The following is an 11,179-nucleotide window of genomic DNA, read 5'->3' on the forward strand; positions in this document are numbered from 1 at the left end:
GGAGAGTATCATGCACTTACTCCCTCAAGGTAGGTGCACTCAATCTCACGTATGGTGGAGTCACTCATCTCACTCAAGTGGTGGGGTTGTGGCTCTCCTCACATGGGAATTGTAGTAACACATCATATATGGGGCTAGTGGTGAAGTCACTCTCACTCTCAATATGGTGGCAGAAGTCACTCAAGTCATCATACGTCGCCGTGGTCGAAGGGAAAATCCCATGCTCAACCATCTTGTCGTCGTCGCCGTGGATGAAGGCCGAAGATGGCACATCATCACTCTCGCCTCCTATGATGGAAGCATCATCCTTGCTCATCACCATGTCACTCGCCTCCAAAGCTTGGTCCTTGATGGTCTCCATAGTCGTAGTTGTCGCCGCACCATCTTGAAAAAGAGTCGAAGTAGACTCGGCATCATCAATGCGACAAAGAGGGATGGCGGTGAAGTCGAACTTGGGAGCATCGTCTTGGAGCTCATCGGGCTTGGACATCATGGTGGTACTAGCCTCATGCTCGTTCTCATGGAGCTTGATGGTCGCGAAGTGTGCTTGGGGTGGAGAATCTTTGGCCTTCATGAGTTCTTGTTCCACCTTGAGAGCACCAATGTAGTTGTCGTCGAGGGACTTGTAGTTCTCGAGGAAGATCGTCTTGGAGATGTTGTTGTGCAATCGCATCATGAAGTGGAACTTCAGCGAAATGGGGTCGTCCACGCCGGCTCGTTGGAAGGCAATCTTCATCTCCTTGAAGGACTCGTTGATGGACTTGGATCCTTGTATGGTGTTCTCCAATTGGCTTTGAAGTTGTTCCTTGTAGGTTGGAGGCACGAACTCTCGCCGCAAAGCTCTCTTCGTCTTGGTCCAACTCATGTTGTAGCTTTTTTTGGTGTGTGAAGCCACCATGTGTACGCGTAGCTGTGGAAGTTTCTTGTGGCACACTTCACTTGATCTTCGGGAGGAACTTGATGTAGCTTGAGGTAATCGTCCATCAAACGTTCCCACTCGAGATACTCCTCGGGTTCTAGAGTTCCATAGAAAGGAATCTCATGGTCGATGTCGAGGTCGTAGTAGCTCGTGGAAGTCGCAGACTTGAGCTTGGGGAGCTTCTCTTGAGCATAGTCTTGAGGTGCTTGTTGGCGAAGATGCTGTATATCTGAAGGTGAAGATGCCTTGAAGTTGCTTGGCGAAGATGCCAAGGGAGATGGTGAAGTCGTTGAGCGGTTGTTGGTGTTGAGCTCTTGACCTTCACATTCGTAGTGGTGATGGTGTCGATGTCGATGTGACCTTGCCGGAGATGGTAGCTTGGAAGCATGTGTACTTGAGCGTCTTCTCGAAGATGAGGAAGATCGCTTGTAGGACTTGATGAGGGCTTTGATCTCCTCCATTTGAGCTTGCATCTTGGCGTACGTAGAGTTATTCGTGGCATCGAACTCGTCGTTGTTCTTGTGGATCGAAGGTGAAATGCCTTGCCTATCCATCACAAGACTCGAGTAGAGGTGAGTAGGAAATGAGATAAACAATACCAAGTTACCTTTTTCCAAAGTTGAGGATGTATCCCGTTCACTCAATGTGAGATGAAAGAATAGTGGAATTGGTACCGGACTTTTTCACTCACACCTACAAACTAAAGCTTATGGAGTAGCTCGGTGAGGATAGTGGCACAAAAATTTAATGCAGAATGTTAGCAAGAGTCAATAATGTTGAAAGAGATTCACAAATTCACAAGTGAAACAAGTAGACCAATAGCAATGAATGGCACACGGAAACGCACACACGGATAGATAAATGGGGTCGTGCAACCAAGGAATGAGATCAAAATGTGGAATCCACAAAAAATGCTCTTGTTGCAAAAGTCTAGAGAGACGCTAACACGATTGCTCAAAAGGCGGATACGACACTTGTGCACAACCTATAGGAGACAAAAATGCAACGACTTCTATCCCAAGTATGCTATATATGTATGATGTTCCGATGCTATGATCCAAGATGATCGGATATGACAATCTTATATGCAATGTGTTATGATGCTATGGCTATTGCTTACCAGCTTCTTTGCTCTCTCTTTTTCTTTGCTTGAAATCTTATTCTTTTTTTTTGTATATGGCCACAATGTGGAATGCACAAACCAAGATAGCGATTGGGTATATGCGGGAACAAACTTGAGGCACAAGAGATGATATGATGATACCAATATAATATGGTATGTATATAATGGAAGGTGTAGATTGATGATCACTAATGTGCACAAGTAATGTTGCCTGCAATACACAAATAGCTAGTATCGATAGGCAAGTGACACAAAATGGGCTAGGGTTATCAATGCAATGGCAAGGGAATATACAATGGAGGGATACCACGATACCAAGATGATATGGAGGTTACCGTCAAGGGTTTGTCGTTTGTATGCCACGGATGGATGATGGTGAAGTGGTCAATGTCGATGACGAACTCGAGGCGATGATGAGTGGCGGTGATCTTGATGGAGATACCAAGATGATGGTGACTCGTCCCTAAGTAGCCGAAACACCTTAGGAAACGAAAAAACCGCGAACTCAAAATCTCAAATGTCAAATGTAACATGGTTGTAGCGGGAATGCGGTGGTGGTTTTGTGGAAGCTCAATGGAATTGCGGAATGGCAATGATGGGTTTTGGAGTACGCAATGCAGAAATGGAGGGTAAGGTGCTGGACTATACATGGTGTCGGAGTTGGAAGCACGGTCCCTAAGTAGCCGAAACACCTTAGGAGACACAACTCACAACACAAACAAAATTGGGTTAAGTTGGGGTGGTGGAAGTGTATGGTGGTCAAGCCTATGTGGAAGTTATGGTGGTGGTTGATGAAGAAGCAACCGTCCCTAAGTAGCCTAAACACCTTAGTAGACTCGAATCACAACTCAAACAACCACTAATGCTAAGGGGAACAAAAGGTTAGGTTGCGGGAGGCTATGGTGGTTTTGCGGAAGTTAAGGTGGAAGCCCTAGGCAAAGATGCCAAAGTCCAAAAATTTGATGGAGTCAAATGGTGTTGGAAGTATTTTTTTTGGGAAGGTCGATGTCAAGAGCTTCTCAACGAGCTAAAGAACGCGAAAATCGAACTCCGGATGAATTAGTTATGAACAAAACGTTGAAACGGGGAAGGCTGAAATCCCAAGGGCTGGACATCCGGGGTTGGGTCCGGATTCTCGGGTGTCAGTGTCCAGAACCAAGGAGATTTGGCGTTCCAGGAGCCAGATGTCCGGCCCGACGATTCCAGATTGGGATTTGTACTTCACAACTCGATTTGGGGACGGAAATAGATGATTTTAGGGGCAAAATTGGAGAGATTTTGTGGATGGAAAGTGGGGAAACTTGGGGAAATTCTAGATCCACTCGAAACCAAGCAAATCCATGGATTAAAATCAACAAAACATCATCAAACCAACAAATCACAAAAAAATTTGGGGGCTATTTTTGGTGGGGATTTTCGAAATTGGGGAAGAACACAACAAAATTAGGCTAGAAAACAAAGAGGGGAGGCTCCAAAATCATGATCAACGTGGCTCATGATACCAAGATGATATCATGAGACAAGCTGGCTCTGATCCAAGATGATATAGGGTGGAACCCTATACGGCCGATCTTTCACGAAAGGAGCGGATCCCGCGAAGAACACGAAGAACACGAGGGGAGAACGGAGAGAAAACACAAGGGGAAACACTCAAGAACAAGTCCAATCACACATCCACTAGACAATCAAACACACAAGATCCACAAGATACATGAACAACAGAGGGAAAGATATAAGGTAAGGTTCATCTCCATGAGGAGGTCTTGAATCCACGAGGGGATCTTCCCGTGTGGGGTCTTGAATCCAAGGTGGATCTTATCCGAAGAGGTGCTGCGGTCTCTCTCGTGAAGTAGATCCATAATGGATGAGCAAAGCTCTATCTCTAAATGAGCTACTATTTGCTAACCCTAACTAGGAGGAGGTGGAGGAGTATATATAGTCTAAGGCCACGAAGGGGTAAGTGAGGAGGGGATAAATGGGCCTCTGGCCCGGCTGTGCACGCGCAGGTGCCGGATGTCCGGGCTGGGGGCCGGATGTCCGAGGCTTCAGGAGGCGCCGGATGTACGGGGCTCGGGCCGGATGTTCGGGCTGAAGTGGCCAAACTTCTGGTGCTTTCTGTCATCGATGCCGGATTTCCGGGAGAGAGGCCGAATGTCTGGGAGTTGGCGGGGCGCCGGATGTCCGGCCGCTGATGCCATTGGTCGTCTGTTGGGGCAGCTCTTGCGCGGCTGCCCAGGCGCCGGATGTCCGGCCTCTGGCCCGGATGTCCGACCGCTGTAGCTTCAGCAGCTCTGTCTTCTTCCATCGTCTCTTCCAGGCTTCCCTCGCGGATGGTGTAGTTGTTCCTTGGCGCTTGCACTCCTCCTCGTCGTCCGTAGTGTTCCGACAATACCTATGCATGCACACGAGTGGAGTGTCAAGTAGTATACCATCCTCGAAGGTGCCAAATGAGCACGTGTAAAGGAGATGATTTACCTTTGTGTATGTGAAGTAGATGTCGCACGTGTCATTCGCCGAACGGACTCTTGACATGGTGATGTCCATAGGATGCTCCGCATCAAGTGGGGTCCATATGGAAACCAAGGGATATTAAGGCCTCCTTTTAATAGAGAATCGGAACAAAACATTAGCACATAGTGAATACATGAACTCCTCAAACTACAGTAATCATAGGAAAGGATCCCAATTATACCTTGGGATATGCGGATCATAACACGTAATAGGTGCGTATAACTTGCAATATAGGATCAAGAACACAAATATATTCATGAAAACGTAAAGGGTTCAGATATGAAATCATGGCACTCGGGCTCTAATGACAAGCATTAAGCATCGCAAAGTCATAGCAACATCAATCTCAGAACATAGTGGATACTAGGGATCAAGCCCTAACAAAACTAACTCGATTACATGATAAATCTGATCCAACCCATCACCGTCCAGCAAGCCTATGAAGGAATTACTCACACCCGGTGGTGAGCATCATGAAATTGGTGATGAAGGAGGGTTGGTGATGATGATGGCGACGAATCCTCCTCTTCGGAGCCCAAAACAGACTCTAGATCTGCCCTCCCGATGAAGAACAGGAGGTGTCGGCGGCTCTGTATCATGAAACACAATGAAACTTCTTCTCTTATTTTTTTCTCCAAGAATATGAATTTATAGTATCAAGATTAGGGTCGGCGGAGCCTCGTGGGCCCCGTGACGGCGCACCCTGGTGCCTCATGGGCAGTAGGTACGGTGGCCCCCTCCAGTGGGTCTTTGCTCCAGTATATTTTTGTTCCATAAAGAAACTCCAAAAAGTTTCGTCCAATTCCAAGAACTTTTATTTATGGACAAAAAACACCATGGTAGTTCTGCTAAAAACAACGTTAGGCCGGGTTAGATTCATTCAAATCATGCAAATTAGATTCCAAAACAAGAGCAAAAGTGTTTGGATAAGTAGATATGACGGAGACATATCAGGGCCCCCCTCTAGTGGGTCTTGGCTCTAGTATTTTTTTATATATTCCATAATTCTCTAAAACGTGTCATCAAATTCCAAGAACTTTTATTTCTGCATAAAAACAACACCATGGTAGTTATGCTGAAAACAATGTTAGTCCAGGTTAGTTTCATTCATATCATGCAAGTTGGAGTCCAAAACAAGAGCAAAAGTGTTTGGAAAAGTAGATACGACAGAGACGTATCAAGTAGCAGTCAAAACAGGAGAGCCATTCACTTAGGAGAAGTTTAAGAAGGAGATCAGGACATCAATTAGTCTTGTGAAGTTGGTAGAGAAGCCAAAACCCGGAGGAGATGATCTAGCTAGGAAGTCAGACCGCAAGGATGACAAATGTGATTTTGAGAGCCTTCTGTTCTCTGGATCAGTTACCCAGATGGAAGCAGAACAGTGGATCCAAAAGATGGAGACACACATGAGGACCAGCGCCATTGAGGAGAAGGATATGGTACAATATGCAGCGATGCACTTGACCGAGGAAGCAGTAACTTGGTGCGAAATGCATCAAATGATCGATGAGAAATAGAATAACCTTACTTGGAAGGAACTTGGAGCAGCTTTGGTGAGATCCCATCTTGTTACACTGATGCGGCTTGAAACTGCATTGGTATTTCCCCAAAGAGGAAGGGATGATGCAGTACAACTACGGTAGGTATTTCCCTAGTTGTGAAACCAAGGTATCAATTCAGTAGGAGAACCAGACAACACTATGTAAATGGTACCTACTCACAAAGAACAAATACTTGCAACCCGACACGTAAGAGGGGTTGTCAATCCCTCCACGGTAAAAAGATAGATTAAATTGTATGAGTTTGGATAAATAGATCTGAATAAAACACGAAAAAAAGTGCAGCAAGGTATTTTTTGGGTTTTTGGAATAGTAGATCTAAAAACAAATATGGCAAAAGATAGATTGGAAAGCAAATATGATAAAAGATAGACCCGGGGCCATAGATTTCACTAGTGGCTTCTCTCGAGAAAATAACACACATCAGGTAAACAAATTATTGTTGGGAAATTTATAGAAAACAAATAATTATGATGATATCCGAGGCAATGATCAAGTATATAGGCATCACGTCCAAGATTAGTAGACCGAAACGATTCTGCATCTAATTACCAAGATATCCAAGGTACCTGGTATGTCTTGACTTGGCGTAGATCTCCCCAGCAACGGTGCCAGAAATTCTTCCTGCTACTTTGTGACACCCCTGATTCAATTGTACACTAATCATACATGCAAATGTGTACGATCAAGATCAAGGACCCACGGGAAGATATCACAACACAACTCTAGACACAAATAAAATAATTCAAGCTTCATATTACAAGCCAGGGGCCTCGAGGGCTCGAATACAAGCTCGATACACAAGCGTCAGCGGAAGCAACAATATCTGAGTACAGACATAAGTTAGACAAGACTGCCTTAAGAAGGCAAGCACAAAAATAACAACGATCGAAGAGGCAAGGCCTCCTGCCTGGGACCTCCTAACTACTCCTGGTCGTCGGCGGTCTCCATGTAGTAGTATCCATCGGCGGTGGCATCTGGCTCCAGGGATCCACCATATGGTTGCATCAACTGGAAAGAAGAAAGAAGGGGGGAAAATGGGTAGAAAAGCAACCGTGAGTACTCATCCAAAGTACTCTCAAGCATCAGATCTATACTAAGTATGCATTGGTATCAAATGGAAGGGTTGTATCTGTGGACTGAACTGCAGAATGCCAGAATAGAATGGAAGGCCTAGCCTATCGAAGACTAGCATCTTCAAGCTGCTCCAAGCATCTTGCATCATGTAGAAGAGTATAGAATAGCAGTTCAATTAACAAGCATGGTGTAGAATTAACGCCCAGAGATCCTTTCTCGACTCCCTGCGAGAAAGCAATCCCAGAGCCACATATCCATCACATGTCTCAAGTAACCAGTTCTAGTTGTAATAGATCAGGATACAAGTCTGAACGTCCATTACCATGGACACGGTATTTGAATATATAACTTCCCTGCGGGGGTGCACCACATTACCCAACACGCTTGATTACTCTGGCCAGACACACTTTTATGAGTCAATGTCCATCCTCGGATGATCAACACGTCGCAACCCTACCTAAGCTCATCAGAGAGGTCCCCGTCGGTCTACATGCTAAGAACTTCGGGGTCTTGGGCCCATCGCCCGTTGCACTTCGGGTCGTTGCGCACAGGGTGAATACCAGCACCGCCTCGGATGGCCAGCACAATCCGACCGTGCCGCAATGCTGAAGTGGATGTCTGACAAAGCCTCAGCTGATACTGCGACGTCGAGGCCCATAACTATTCTCACGTGGTGGTTAGTGCGCAAAGGCCAGAGGCCAACTCAGAACAAATACCCAAACCTGTTAGTGCATTGGGGGCTTGCGGAGACGAGCAGACACTCACGATAATGTGACCCCGTCCCCCCATCTCGTACTTACGACAAGGGCCCAGAATTCCTGGTCGTGCCTCATAGAAAACTCGCAGGTGCTCTACAGGCCCGCCCGACTTTCACATCAACTCGCGGGTACCCCTCAGGGCCGACCCGACTTCAACAATGGCCTCAAGTAATGTCCAGGTAACCATGTGTCCAAAACATCTAGGGGGAAACCCGAGGAATCACCCTCGGTGGATTCCACTCGATGTAATCATCAAGGTAAATGTAGGACGAATCACCCTCGAGGTCCACACTTGAGGAGTTTCACGACAGAGTCGTATCAGGAGTGGTGAAAGAGGAATCACCCTCATTGACCACTACCGAATAGCTACACTACAGAGTTGTCATCGGGAGTGCGTTACGAGGTATCACCCTCGGCACTCAATAGTAGCTCTGCATAGTCAGGCAACAAAAGGGGCATGATGTGATGTGAGGTGTCGGGCTCTGGTCGTCGATCACGTTGATCGAGTCATCAATGATGAAGCAGGGGAAACAAGGACAAGGTGGGGGTCACTGATGGATCACTAACCAACCTATACTAAGCAGCTTAGAATAAGAATGTAAGGTAACAATAAGCAGGTTACAAAAGCAGACTATGCATCAGAATAGGAGCAATCAATTACAGTAGAAAAATCTAATGCAAGCATGAGAGAATGGAATGGGTGATATCGGGATGATCAAAGGGGGAGGGGGCCTTGCCTGGAAGCTCTGCTGAAAGGGAAGAAAGGTCGTCGACGACGTAGCCGATCATAGCGACATCATTAGCGGTCTCGGGGTCTACCGGAGAGAGGAGAGGGAAGAAATAGTAAATATAATGCATACAGATGCAACACAGATGCATGACGGGGTAACACTCAGGGCTAGGGGTGTTATAACGCAATGCTACACGATACCAGCGAAGGGGGATAACATCCGGGAAAGTTTCCTCGAAGTTTGCATTTTCCAGACACATGAAACGGAGGGGGACGGTTGCATGTTCGCTATGCTAGGGGCACATGACAGATGATCGGAGAGCGTATTCAGATCCGTCATAGTTCTTTGAGCAACTTTCATGTATAAACCTTTTTCATCCGAGTTACGGATTATTTTCTATGAATTTCTAAAGTTTTAATAATATTCTAAAATTGTTATTAATTCAAAAATAAATAGGACATTGCTAGGTGCACCCGGTGTAGTGCACCAGAGGATGACAGTGGGTCCAGGGGTCCCAGTTGACCCAGTAAACAGTCAACTATTGACTAGTCAAAACTACAGATCAGGCCCAGGTGTCATTCACACATATTCAACATTTTCTTTATTTTAGTGGATAATTAAAAGGGGGGTCCACCTATCATAGACAAGTATTTTAATAAATTTATTTAACTAGCTAATTTAGCAGTGGGGACCCACACGTAATAGACTAGTTAGAGAAGGTTAGTCTAAAGGAGGATTAGCACTAATGAAGGGCAGGCCCGTACCGGAACTGGCCTTGGGCCATTGCTGGGGCGTGCACACGCGGGGCACAAAGGCCATACCCAGGGCGAGCGAGGCAGCAACAGAGGCCGCGGGCGCGCGTGATGCAGGAGCAGCAAGTGGCGGGCGGAGCCGGCGAGGCTGTGCGATGGCAGCAAGTAGCAGCCGCGCTCAGGGCAATAGCAGTGAGTAGGCGAGGGCGGAGGTGCGCGGGGCGGCGCGGTCGCAGCGGGTAGCGGCAAGTGATATGTCTCCAACGTATCTATAATTCTTGATTGCTCCATGCTATATTATCTACTGTTTTGGACATTATTGGGCTTTATTATCCACTTTTATATTATTTTTGGGACTAACCTATTAACCAAAGGCCCAGTCCAGAATTGCAGTTTTTTGCCTGTTTTAGGGTTTTGAAGAAAAGGAATATCAAACAGAGTCCAAACGGAATGAAACCTTCGGGAACGTGATTTTCTCATCGAATACAACTCAGGAGACTTGGAACCTACATCAAGACACGTAACAGGAGGCCAGGAGGTAGGGGGCGCGCCTACCCCCCCCCCCCGGCGTGCCCTCCACCCTCGTGGGCCCCCTGTTCCTCCATCGACGTACTTCTTCCTCCTATATATACCCACGTACCCCCAAACGATCAGATACGGAGCCAAAACCCTAATTCCATCGCCGTAACTTTCTGTATCCACGAGATCCCATCTTGGGGCCTGTTCCGGAGCTCCGTCGGAGGGGGCATCGATCATGGAGGGCTTCTTCATCAACACCATAGCCCCTCCGACGAAGTGTGAGTAGTTTACCTCAGACCTACGGGTCCATAGTAGTTAGATGGCTTCTTCTCTCTTTTTGGATCTAAATACAATGTTCTCCCCCTGTCTTGTGGAGATCTATTCGATGTAATCTTCTTTTTGCGATGTGTTTGTTGAGACCGATGAATTGTGGGTTTATGATCAAGTCTATCTATGAATAATATTTGAATCTTCTCTGAATTCTTTTATGTATGATTGGTTATCTTTGCAAGTCTCTTCGAATTATCAGTTTGGTTTGGCCTACTAGATTGATCTTTCTTGCAATGGGAGAAGTGCTTAGCTTTGGGTTCAATCTTGCGGTGTCCTTTCCCGGTGACAATAAGGGCAGCAAGGCACGTATTGTATTGTTGCCATCGAGGATAACAAGATGGGGCCTTCTTCATATTGCATGAGTCTATCCCTCTACATCATGTCATCTTGCTTAAGGCGTTACTCTGTTTTTGACTTAATACTCTAGATGCATGTTAGATAGCGGTTGATGAGTGGAGTAATAGTAGTAGATGCAGGCAGGAGTCGGTCTACTTGTCTCGGCCGTGATGCCTATATACATGATCATACCTAGATATTCTCATAACTATGCTCAATTCTGTCAATTGCTCAACAGTAATTTGTTCACCCACCGTAGAATACTTATGCTCTCGAGAGAAGCCACTAGTGAAACCTATGGCCCCGGGTCTATCTTTATCATATCAATCTCCTACTACTTAGTTATTTACTTTGCCTTTATTTTACTTTGCATCTTTATCATAAAAATACCAAAAAATATTATCTTATCATATCTATTAGATCTCACTCTCGTAAGTGGCCCTATAGGGATTGACAACCCCTATTTGCGTTGGTTGCGAGGATTTATTTGTTTTGTGCAGGTGCGAGGGACTCGCGCGTAGCCTCCTACTGGATTGATACCTTGGTTCTCAAAAACTGAGGGAA

This window comes from Triticum urartu, chromosome 5, assembly GCF_003073215.2.
Source record: "Triticum urartu cultivar G1812 chromosome 5, Tu2.1, whole genome shotgun sequence".
Lineage (NCBI taxonomy): Eukaryota > Viridiplantae > Streptophyta > Magnoliopsida > Poales > Poaceae > Triticum > Triticum urartu.